The sequence below is a fragment of the Schistocerca piceifrons genome, chromosome 11 (assembly GCF_021461385.2).
Source record: "Schistocerca piceifrons isolate TAMUIC-IGC-003096 chromosome 11, iqSchPice1.1, whole genome shotgun sequence".
Taxonomy (NCBI): Eukaryota; Metazoa; Arthropoda; class Insecta; order Orthoptera; family Acrididae; genus Schistocerca; species Schistocerca piceifrons.
This window is the reverse complement of record NC_060148.1, coordinates 2,944,611-2,956,807: the sequence shown is the minus strand read 5'-3', so window position 1 is coordinate 2,956,807 and position 12,197 is coordinate 2,944,611.

Sequence of the window (12,197 nt, the reverse complement as noted above, 5' to 3'; positions counted from 1 at the left end):
CTGCAAGGTTCGCAGGAGAGCTTCTGTTAACTTTGGAAGGTAGGAGACGAGGTACTGGCAGAAGTAAAGCTGTGAGGATGGGGCGTGAGTCGTGCTTGGGTGGCTCAGTTGGTAGAGCACTTGCCCGCGAGAGGCAAAGGTCCCGAGTTCGAGTCTCGGTCCGGCACGCAGTTTTAATCTGCCAGGAAGTTTCATATCAGCACACACTTCGCTGCAGAGTGAAAATCTCATTCTGGAAACATTCCCCAGGCTGTGGCTATGCCATGTCTCCGCAATATCCTTTCTTTCAGGAGTGCTAGTTCTGCAAGTTTCGCAGGAGAGCTTCTGTTAACTTTGGAAGGTAGGAGACGAGGTACTGGCAGAAGTAAAGCTGTGAGGATGGGGCGTGAGTCGTGCTTGGGTGGCTCAGTTGGTAGAGCACTTGCCCGCGAGAGGCAAAGGTCCCGAGTTCGAGACTCGGTCCGGCACGCAGTTTTAATCTGCCAGGAAGTTTCATATCAGCGCACACTTCGCTGCAGAGTGAAAATCTCATTCTGGAAAGATTCCCCAGGCTGTGGCTATGCCATGTCTCCGCAATATCCTTTCTTTCAGGAGTGCTATTTCTGCAAGGTTCGCAGGAGAGCTTCTGTTAACTTTGGAAGGTAGGAGACGAGGTACTGGCAGAAGTAAAGCTGTGAGGATGGGGCGTGAGTCGTGCTTGGGTGGCTTAGTTTGTAGAGCACTTGCCCGCGAGAGGCAAATGTCCCGAGTTCGAGTCTCGCTCCGGCACGCAGTTTTAATCTGCCAGGAAGTTTCATATCAGCGCACACTTCGCTGCAGAGTGAAAATCTCATTCTGGAAACATTCCCCAGGCTGTCGCTATGCCATGTCTCCGCAATATCCTTTCTTTCAGGAGTACTAGTTCTGCAAGGTTCGCAGGAGAGCTTCTGTTAACTTTGGAAGGTAGGAGACGAGGTACTGGCAGAAGTAAAGCTGTGAGCATGGGGTGTGAGTTGTGCTTGGGTGGCTCGGTTGGTAGAGCACTTGCCCACGAGAGGCAAAGGTCCCGAGTTCAAGTCTCCTTCCGGCACACAGTTTTAATCTGCTAGGAAGTTTCATATCATCGCACACTCCGCTGCAGAGTGAAAAACTCATTCTGGAGAATGATCCGTGTTTGTTGATGTTCTCATCAGGGTAAGTAGATGCTGCGTTGAACTGTAGTAGTAGCACAGCAACAGGGTTTGCGCTGTTCCGATTTCTAAGACACGAAAAGCGGAACGCAAAATTGTTGGAGAGAGAATAAAAAATGTAATATACATTCATGTTCGGGATCCAAATTAGTTGATCGGTTAAAGGGGTTGTGGTTAGAAAATCGTATATTGCCGTAGAATATAAATGCATAGCATTTATGTAACACTGTGACTTATGTACTCAAGCTGCAAGTGTAGTGTTGTACTGATGGACGTCATAAACTGCAGTTTAGTTTCGTAATTGTGTGCATATATGAAAGCTGTGTTTTATGCAATGTAGTACTGCTTTAAAGAGTGTGCAAGGCTTCTTGAAAGTTATCTCCCACTTAAACATTCTGACTTGTTAAGTAGTGGAGTTATTGAACTTCATTCACCAAGTATTTAACGATCAAACTCGCCAACAGTAGAAGGAGAGATGCAGCAGAATTGGAGATACTGTGGGAAATTTGCATTTTCAAAACAAGATGCTGAAGAAATAGCAGGTAGGTCTTCTTACGAATGTCTCGACTGATATTCTGAAAATTCGTAAATCAAATCAGTGTGTAGTAAACGCACTCATTATTAATAACAATTACAATTAGGAAGTGAATGGTTTAGGGTGTAAGTATAACAATTTCAGTGTTAGAATGTACAATTTTATATCCTAGCTGTGGCACATAAAGAGAAAATGCTGCAGGACAGATTGAATAAAATTATGCTGTGAGTCCTGTTTGTGGGCCAGTACAGTGAGAAAGATTTCCAAGTGTAAAGCAGCCAGCACTGATATTCTTGGATTGTACCAAAAGACTCACACTCTGAACAAAAGTTCGAACAGCATTTAAGCTTCATGCTAGATAATTTGTTCCTGTTTTCTTGCCAATTGGCAGTCATTGTCACCATTTATTATCTGGGGATAACGTAAGGTTATTCGCACTCGGTCGGGTCCGATGCTACACCCATCTGCTTAGGCCCGTGACATAACTGTGATGTGGTGTGTGATGTCATGGTGAGGTTTGATGTTTTTGTCTCTGTTTGTGTTTGTAGATGGTGTGCTGTAGCATTTGGGGGCCCTCTCTTGAGTTGGATGTTGGTTAGTGAATTGCTTGACATGAATTGCATGTTTCAGGCTGCTATTGTAAGAATTTGTGCTGGTTTACTGGTGAGATACTTTGAATTTACATATTATAGCTGATGGATTAATTTTCATGTTTGGAACAATCAGTGCCATGTGTTTCTTATGGTCGGAGATTTAATATTAATTTTCTTTGTGTTTATGGCTACATACCAGATTCTTACAGATTACTGGCTGAAAAGTAATAATAATGAGCATATTGATCTGTCACTGCTCATGTAACATTTACATCTACTTCTCAATAGCACAAGTAATCATTGTAGTGTTTTGTGCCACAAGATTTTTGTTAAATATCTATCTTCAGGGCAGATGTTGCCAGAAGAAGCAATTTCAGTTCAGATTTAATGTTGTGTAATGGTTTCCAGCAGCCAGTAGCCTTTAGTTTTATTATTCAGTTTATATTTACCATTTTTCCTTAATGTGTAGTGTTCTGGTGGTCTAGGGATCTGCCACTGGAATTTCTCCCAGCATTGCCCAGGGTACGCCCGAGCGCTGACGACGACATTGTGTGGCGTATCTTCTTCATGTTGCGATCTTCACTGAGGCATCTTCCATGTACCCCTCTGTTTACAGTGTCTGGATTTGAATCGACAAGCGATTTATCATCAGGTGGTACATATTTATTGCATATTTGCAGCATTGTTGTGGCTCATGTAGCTATGGCAAGAAAACGAAACATGTACGCATGTAATGTGGTGAGTAGTATGTGCGGTTCACAGCTGGCCACAGCTGGGCAACTCCAACAATGCTGCAAACATGCAACAAATATGTACCATGTGATTATAAAGATTCAAACCTGGTCATGGTAAACAAAGATTGGAAAATAATAGAAAATGTGGCTGGTAACTGTAATTTCTAGAGATTGATCCACGACAGTTGCCATGCCCCACACATATAATGGACCGATACTAAAGGTTTTGAAATTTTTTGGCACATGTCAGATTATATTAGTGGGAAAACAATACAAAACTTTTGTGGCTATTGTTTGACCCTTTCATGAGCCTTTGGCGATTTATTGATAAACGATAATTATGTTTTCTTCTAAATTTCGATTAGAACTACTTCGCGGCTGGCAGTCACGTGTGGTGGTGCAGTGTTGCTGGTTGTATACATTATTCCACATACTTGCAACGAACAAGAGCTGCACGTGCAACGCAAACAGAGCAAAACATGTTGTCAGATTACTTTTATTATTATCGTTGTCGGCAGCACCACTTGATAACTTGGTATTTGATCGAATGCAGGAGTTTTTGCTCCTAGGTACTTCATTTGAGATTGATTTGCACCTCACTGGCGACAGAGTGGTGTACTCTACATACAGAAATCGTGTTACTAATCAGTGTAGACTTAATTCTTTTCTGATTTGACAGAATGATGTTATTCTGCTTATGTTTGTCCTTTCCATTACTGCCATGTTCTATCAGAAACTATTCAATAATTCATTCAATATACCTTTGATTTGTTTTCAGAGACACGTCGCAAACTCAGCACCACAACAAAACGTCTACAGGATTGCTCAACCAAACGTTTTGTGCCACCGCCCTTTATTTTCTGGGGTGGTTGCGAGGGATAGGCTGTGGCCAATACCCAAGAACATTATTTTATGTTTTACCATCTGTGCCAAATTAGTGTATCTGGAAATATATTAACCTTATGGCACTGTCAATAATAGTATGATAGATAGCTGTAGATACTAGTATGATAGATAGCTCTTGGACCAAACATAATTCCCTCCTTTTGACAAAGTGGTACAGTGTTCATAGAATAATATTTCTTTGGGTTAGTACACACAGTGACAGAACAGTGTTGTGAAAGAGTGCGCTAACACTTGCACCAGATCTACATTCGTGAAGTAGTAATCCAGTATTAATATTTTATGATAATTACCTAAGACAAAGAGCTACAAAAAAGAACTCTTGGCTAAGTAGTTGTAAGCTTGTTTAGGAAGGACCTCATTTCAGGACCAGATACAAGAAAACGTAATAAAAGATATTTATTTTCACAGTTACTTTTTATTTCCTGTACACCATTAAGGATAACATATGTGTAATAAGATACATGAGCACAATACCATTACTTCAGACTAAGAAACATTTATGAATATACACAAGTGGTACAACAGCCTGCCAAAATATTTTAAGAGCAGTAACTGAAATTTGTTTTAAGTAAAATTACAACATACATGTAGTGAATAAGGAACATTAAATTTAGAACTACTTAGTACCTTATGGCATAGTTCAAAATAAAAGAACTGTGATTTTACAATTGAGAGATAGAAGAACCCAAAAACTGAATCTTACAATACATCAAATGGCAACATTTGCACACCTATTGCAGTAAGCAACACATTAAATCATGATACCACTACGAGTGATCAATATTTACAGTGAAAAACAAATTTGTGGCTTTTATGTACTCATGTAGAACCGACAAAAATTGCTTGTGTAAACATATTGAAATTCCACTTGTGAAATGTGAAGAGCAATGTTTTAGGGTCATTGGCGAATCTAGAAAATTCGAGCATATCCTGTTGGGTGGCATGCTGAGCAGCTGGGTGGTCCAGCTGTCTCTCGGCCAGTTTGGCGGTGGCCATTCGTGCGGACACACGACTTGTTAGTGGTCGTGACCGTGTAGAATGCCAGGAAGTGGTTGCAGGTGACTTGCTGGAGCACACGGCTGCTTTCACATTTGTCCCTTGCTTTGATGGGATGGGAGATGCCCGGGACAGGACTGGAGTGTGTTGTTGTATGGATCAGGTTTTGCAGGATAAGCCCCATGGGGCAATTGATTCGGAATAGGGGCAGGGAAGGATGTCGCATAAGTTGGGTAAGCAGTTGAATACCTTAGTTGGGGGGGGGGGGGGCGGCGAGATATTTTGCATTTCGTGACATGATGAGAGGTTGTCAAGTTGCTGTCATTCTCCGAAGTATCACTAATGAACACTGATGATGACAGAAAAATTGTTATGAAGTATCATTAATGCAGTACAAGTCATCCAGTCGTAGGATTTTAACAAAACTGAATTGTGTGGTTCCCTTAGTCTTAGATCAGTATTTATGTCTCCATGAATACATATTCTGTCCTTAGATCATTTTCCAAAAAAAAAAAAAAAAAAAAAAAAAAAAAAAAAAAAAAAAAAAAAAAAAAAAAGTCAATTTTCTTCAAGGACTGAGCAAATGCTTCAATATTAGTGTCTGGCATACAGTACAAAAATATAGTTACGATTTTTAACATGGGCCGTAATGGTGCAGCTGCCTCCATTGCATTTTCTATGCTTGTATCACCCACAGTAAGGACACACTATTGCACAAGTACTGTAAGCCCACCAACCTGATTTATGTTTTCTCCTCGGTGGAGCCTCTTTGGTAGCACATCAGTCTGAAGTCATAAAGCTGAAAATCTTAATGAGTACAGGATGGTGTTTGCTAAAAAATATACGCCCCACCAAAATTTTGGTTTCGTTTTTTCACATATTGCTTTCAACGTTTCATTGTTGGAAAAAAAATTTGCTTATAACTGTCAATATTAATTTGCTTTGTAAAAAGTGTAGTGATCTAGGACTTTGGAAAAGTATATGGAATCATTTTATGCATCTGCAGTGGCACTGATCCGTTTGTGGGTACAAGCATAATGCTGAGCATCGTGGTAGATTGTGCAAATCTTATAACTAATGGCTCAGTCAGTTAATGAAGTAAGCCAGTTTGCGCATCCTTACCAAAAGTAGCTCAAAATATATTTCTCTGCTATTTGCTACAGTAAAATTTTTAATCAGACATAACTTTTAATTAACATGGTTTGAAACAAAAGTAATTGTATTTTTGCTGTCAGATCCTTAGGCTACAATTGTAACAATGATATCTGACCTAAATAACAAATGGGCGGATTTATGCCTACCTCTCATATGGATATCACTGAAAATCAGAACCAAAAGATGTCCATAGACAGAAAAAGACAGAAAAAAATTATTGGTAGTAGTTGGGGTGTAATTGGAGCAGGCAGAGGGAGCCAGCTTCATCTGCCACAGTATGCCATGACTGACATGTATCAGAGGTCCATCCCCTGTGATACATGGCAGTTGCAGCTGATCTTCACTAAGCCAGAGTTTATTAACACGTAATGCAGCTTTCTTGCCTATGCCTGACAGAATACTAGGATTACGAATATGACCTGACATTTATATAAAAGAATAATGATGAGTCATGACCACAAAGGGGTAAAGGTGGATTCGTAGCCAGCGGCACATCATTGTCCTCACATTGTGTACATTCAACAGAAGCTAGTTGCTTGATTGCATTGAATCCAGACACTCCCAGCAAAGTGATTTGCTCAGAACCACCCATAAAATAATCGCTGTTCGTTTCTTGTTCTGGCAGACTCTCGTAGAATGACTTCTTTGTGATAATCCAAATTCTCTACATTTGTTTGTTTTGCAATTTATTACTAATATAATTGTACATTTGTAATACTTTCCTATGCAAAAAATGTGATTCTTTACTTTTTCGTGGATTTGTCTATGCATTTATAGTGGTAACAGTAAATATGACAAGACAGCAAAATAATATAATACTTAAATTCTTATATTAAGCATAAAATGTAAACAAAAAGTGACATATTAAACTCGTGTAATAATACCAGTTAGATGTTCTCAACTATTTATCATGAAACAAAGTAGAATTATTTATTGTATGTGGTTAAAAGGCAGTATACCATTCGCCCACTGCATTTTTTGTAGTTACGTACAATATATGAGGTACATGTCTTTTATCCTGTATGTGCTTTCTGAATTTACCTTGCAGTTCGTTTTTGTAACAAAAAGTGCACTAAATAGGGCACAAACATAGACATCGTGCTACTCTAGACATCACTACGTTACATCTAGCTCAAAATAACTTGGCACCCACATACGACCAGTCTTGTTCTCAGCTCCAGGTGTGTCTACCTTTTTGTTCCAAAGGAGTGACCATCTCAGTCTGCAGTAATCTCCTGATCAGTGTACTGCATCCACTGTCAGCAGTTGCGTTACTTGTTAACGTGGTGATTTCCTTATTAGGCACTCTGGTTGTTACACCGAAAATGCAGGATGCATGGCACCTGATACTGTTATACAATTTTTTTTGCTGAATTGTGTGTAAATATTTGTAATTTAAATGCTTTCTTTTAATCAGTAAGAAAGTATGGTTCATCTGTAAAGGAGACCACATATAGGACACTGGTGCGACCGGGATTAGTTAAAAACTATGGAACTGTGTACAAAGAAACACATCAAAATTACTGGGTCAGAAGATATGAAATTTTACTTTTCCCATACATTATTGTAGCTGGTTCTAAAGTTTCGGTTAATCTTTACGTGTTTCGTTGTGTGTTGTCTACCCGATGTTTCACACTGTGTCGTTAATCACATACGCATGTTATTTTACGCAAGTGCTCTGGTTGACAGAAAGAGTCATCCAGTTTGTGTGCAATTTTTCAAGGATTAACAATAAATGACATATGATATGATAGAGGAGACAATTAGCTTCTACAGTGCGAGAAAAGAAACTGTGTGAGTGAGAAATCATATAGTCCAAAATTACAAGTCTTGGATGTATAAAATATATTTTTATTCACAGAATACATGTGGCAGTAAATGGAAATGGAAATGTCGTGTGGCTAGGGCCTCCCGTCGGGTAGACCGTTCGCCTGGTGCAGGTCTTTCGATTTGACGCCACTTCGGCGACCTGCGCGTCGATGGGGATGAAATGATGATGATTAGGACAACACAACAGCCAGTCCCTGAGCGGAGAAAATCTCCGACCCAGCCGGGAATCGAACCCGGGCCCTTAGGATTGACAGTCTGTCACGCTGACCACTCAGCTACCGGGGCGGACATGTGGCAGTAAGATGCTGATTACCAGGTAACTGTGTAGGCAGTACAGTTTACTATGTATCTTCAGTATTCGCTTACGCGCAGGAAACCTTATTTTTTACCTTTATATTTATTCTCATTACCAGTTCTCCATTTCGTGAATAGCCTGGTGACACACAATAATATTTGAAAGTGTTGATGTGTAAGAGAAAACATTAGAAAGGGTATCACGCAGATTGATACCACAACTCTCTGCTCATTTGTGGCAAGATTCCAATTTACAAAACAATTATAATGTTAGAAACAGTAATCTTTCATTCTAGATGATATAATATCTAAATGATTGTGAAACAGTAACACATCAAACACACAAAAATCGATAAAATAGTAGAAGTATCTGAAACTGTTACATTGTCTTGTAATTAGCATATACTAAAACTGCATTGTAGCACATTGCTCTGTTTTGCTGTTACCCAAAACTGAATGTCTGAAAATAATAAGAGGGAAAATTGACTTTTGATCATTTTTAATTGTAATATCTAAATAGAGCAATACTATCAAACAACTGTTTGAAAACATATATAACAGGTGGGGTTGAGGTTCGCACTGTTCACTGTTGATCTGACATTTGCAAAGGACCGTCTGTGTATCTTTGAGTAGTAAAAATTTGATATCTATAAAAGCATATACTGTTTATTCACTTACTATGCTGACTGGACCTTAGATTCATATCCTATTCTTGTCAAAAATTTCGGGAAAATGAGGAAGAAAAGACAATTACTTGAGTTGCACCAGATATCTGCCAGCCAGCCATCTGAAGTGTTTACATTTCATCGAATTATAAATTCAGTAAGCTTACATCATTTTCACAGTCAAGAAATAAAAAGCATTTAGTACCAAAATTTTCTTTGTATCGTCAATAGATGGCTTAATGTGTAGAGTGGCGCCGCACCAGCAGTCCATGAGAAATGTGGGACTGGAGCAGTGCAAAATAGGTCAAGCTTAAATATTCTATAGTACATAAATCTCTCAGTATCCATTATAGATGTGATACCTTTGATAATTTTTTGCAGATGTGACTAATGTGTTCTTCCCAGGTCAACTTGGAGTCAATATGGACTCCTAAAAGTTTAACTGTTCAATTTCCTATATCTTTAGATAGTTCTGACAGAAAATGCTGGTTCTTGTCAGGTTTAGACAGAAGTTTGTTAGAGGAGAACTGTTTTACTGCAGCATCTAGTGATTACAGCCACATTTGTTGTACTACTGAAGTGTCTTGATGAGTTGCAATAGCACATTACAGATTGGGGAATATGATGCGGCAATTGATATGCCAATTCAAAAAAGCTGTACAGAAAAGAAATCATTTCTGCAAAGAAAAAAGCTAATGATAACTATAGTTATCAGTCCAGCAACAAATATAAAGCAGCATGGAAAATAGTTAAAGCAGAAACAGGGCTAACTGCAGAAAATTTGCCTGTTCCTCTAAGTGCAGTTGAACTAAATAATAGTTTCATAAATTCTGGAGAATTAGCTATGACAGATGAAAGTAATTTAGATGATAGTGAGAACAGACTTCCCAAATTGCAGGAAACAGAGTTAACAGGCAACTTGCCAAAATTTGAATGGAGAACAATTTATCTTAAGGATATGCTGGATGTAGTCAGATCACTAAGCAACTCCAGAACTGAGGACATCCATGGTTTTTCTAATATTACCATAAAGAAAACAAGACACTATATGCATTCCACTGTCTTACTTAATCAATAGGATGTTTACTGAGGGAACATTTCCAGACTGCCTTAAACTGACAATTGTATTGCCCATATACAAAAAGGGAGACAGAAATTCACACCAAAATTACAGACCTATAGCAATAGTACCGATATTATCTAAAATTATTGAAAGTCCAATTAAACGATTTTTTTGAGTGTCACAACCGTCTCAATAAGGCTCAGTATGGATTCCGAACTGGGCTATCAACAATAAAAGCAGTTCAGGAAGTTGTCTTATCAATATTACAAGGTTTTGAAAAAAGGGAACATACCTATACAACTTTATTTCATTTAACTATATATGACGGTAGTATCTGATCCCGAAAGAACAGTTACCGTGGATGACCATGCAGCTTTGCTAGAAATGAAATGATATTTAAATGGACACACTAGCTGCAAACAGGCGTTGATGTACTTCATTGGGGACATGTTGCAGCTAGGGTGTCCATTTAATTGTCATTTTATTTGATTTAACCAAGGCGTTTGACACTGCCTCACATAGCATTTTAATTAAGAAACTAGAAAAATATGGAATAACTGAAACAGAACTATTACTGCTGAAATCATATTTGACAAACACAAACCAAATGATCTATATAAATTCAAACAACAAATCTGACCTTCTCAAGGTAAAATATGGAGTCCCACAAGGGTCTGGACTGGGACCTTTCTTATTCATTGTGTATGTGAATGACTTGCCCAACACATTACCATATAAATCTGTAATGTATGCTGATGACACAACTTTTATCATGTCACATAATGATGTGGATGTTGTCAAACAAATGAACAAATCTATGAAGGAAATAGCAGCTCACTTGTTCCATGAAAATAGGCTGTCGTTAAATAGAGATATTAATGATGTACCTAATGAAATCAGACATTCAGTAAAATTGCTAGGCATTTGTCTTGATACCAAATTGTGCTGGAATACTCACACAGAAAAGCTGTGCAGTAGGTTGGAAAGATTTCTATATCTCCTTAGGAAACTGAAGCATTGTGTCAGTAAGGAGTGCATACTTATGGTATACCATGCCTATTTTCATACTCATCTGCATTACGGAATACTTCTTTGGGGAAACTCTGCTGGGGCAAAAGATGTTTTCCTCTGGCAGAAGAAAGCCATTAGATGTATTTTTGGTGTGAGCAATTTAACTTCTTGCGGACAGTGCTTCATTGAGCACAAAATTCTTTCAGTTCCCAGTCTATACATACTTAAAGCACTTATGCATGCCAAAGAGAATTCCCACATGTAGGAAAGCAGGTCAGATGTGCGCTCATATGAAACCAGACATAGGAACTTATTAGACATTCCTTGGACACGTTTGAGTTAAATCCAAAATAATTTTTTACATGCTGGCAAAACATTTTACAAAAATACATCACATGGAATGAGGGAATTGCATGAGAATAGATTTAAAATGGTAGTAGAGACATGGTTGAAAGAGAAAGCATTCTATAACATAAGTGAATTCCTACATGATGAAAAAATATGATTCTCTATTATTATAAATGTGATTGTGATCAAAGGAACTGTAATTTATGTCATACAACCACACTGACCTTTTGTATAATCATATACCATATGTTAACTTTTGTGTAATCTTTAGTACCACAATCTGTATAACTATGTAACTACTGACCTTATGTATAATCATTTGTATAACCATCTGACGATGCCTACACAACACAACAGTTGTCTACAGGCAAATAAATAAAATAAATAATCACATTTAAGTTTCTTAATGACTGCATATGAGCAGTAGCCACTTATGTAGTGGAGTACAGGCCACACATACTCGTCCAATTCCTGTATATCAACATCTTCCACAACTACATTTAACTCTTCATTATATGTCACTCCTGGGAGGTCATTTATATCTGTCTCAGTAGAAAAAATGAGGTCATTTATATCTGTCTCAGTAGAAAAAATGTCATCCTTGGCAATTACAACACCACCCATTTTTGGGACTTTAATATTAATGATACATAGCTTCATACCCTCAGTTTCTTTTTGTCTCAAAAATCTGTCTAATTGACACATGGTAATTACCACCACTCATCTGATAAAATTTACCAATCCTGCTTTCCAGGTCATCAGTTTGAACCTTGCCTGTTAGAATGTATTGCCTCTTTTTCTCATTGAGCCAATACCTAGGCAGATCCACCAATGTGAGAATGGTATGCCCAAGAGCTAAATGTGTTTGTCTGCTAAGACCAATTAAACCCCGAGAATT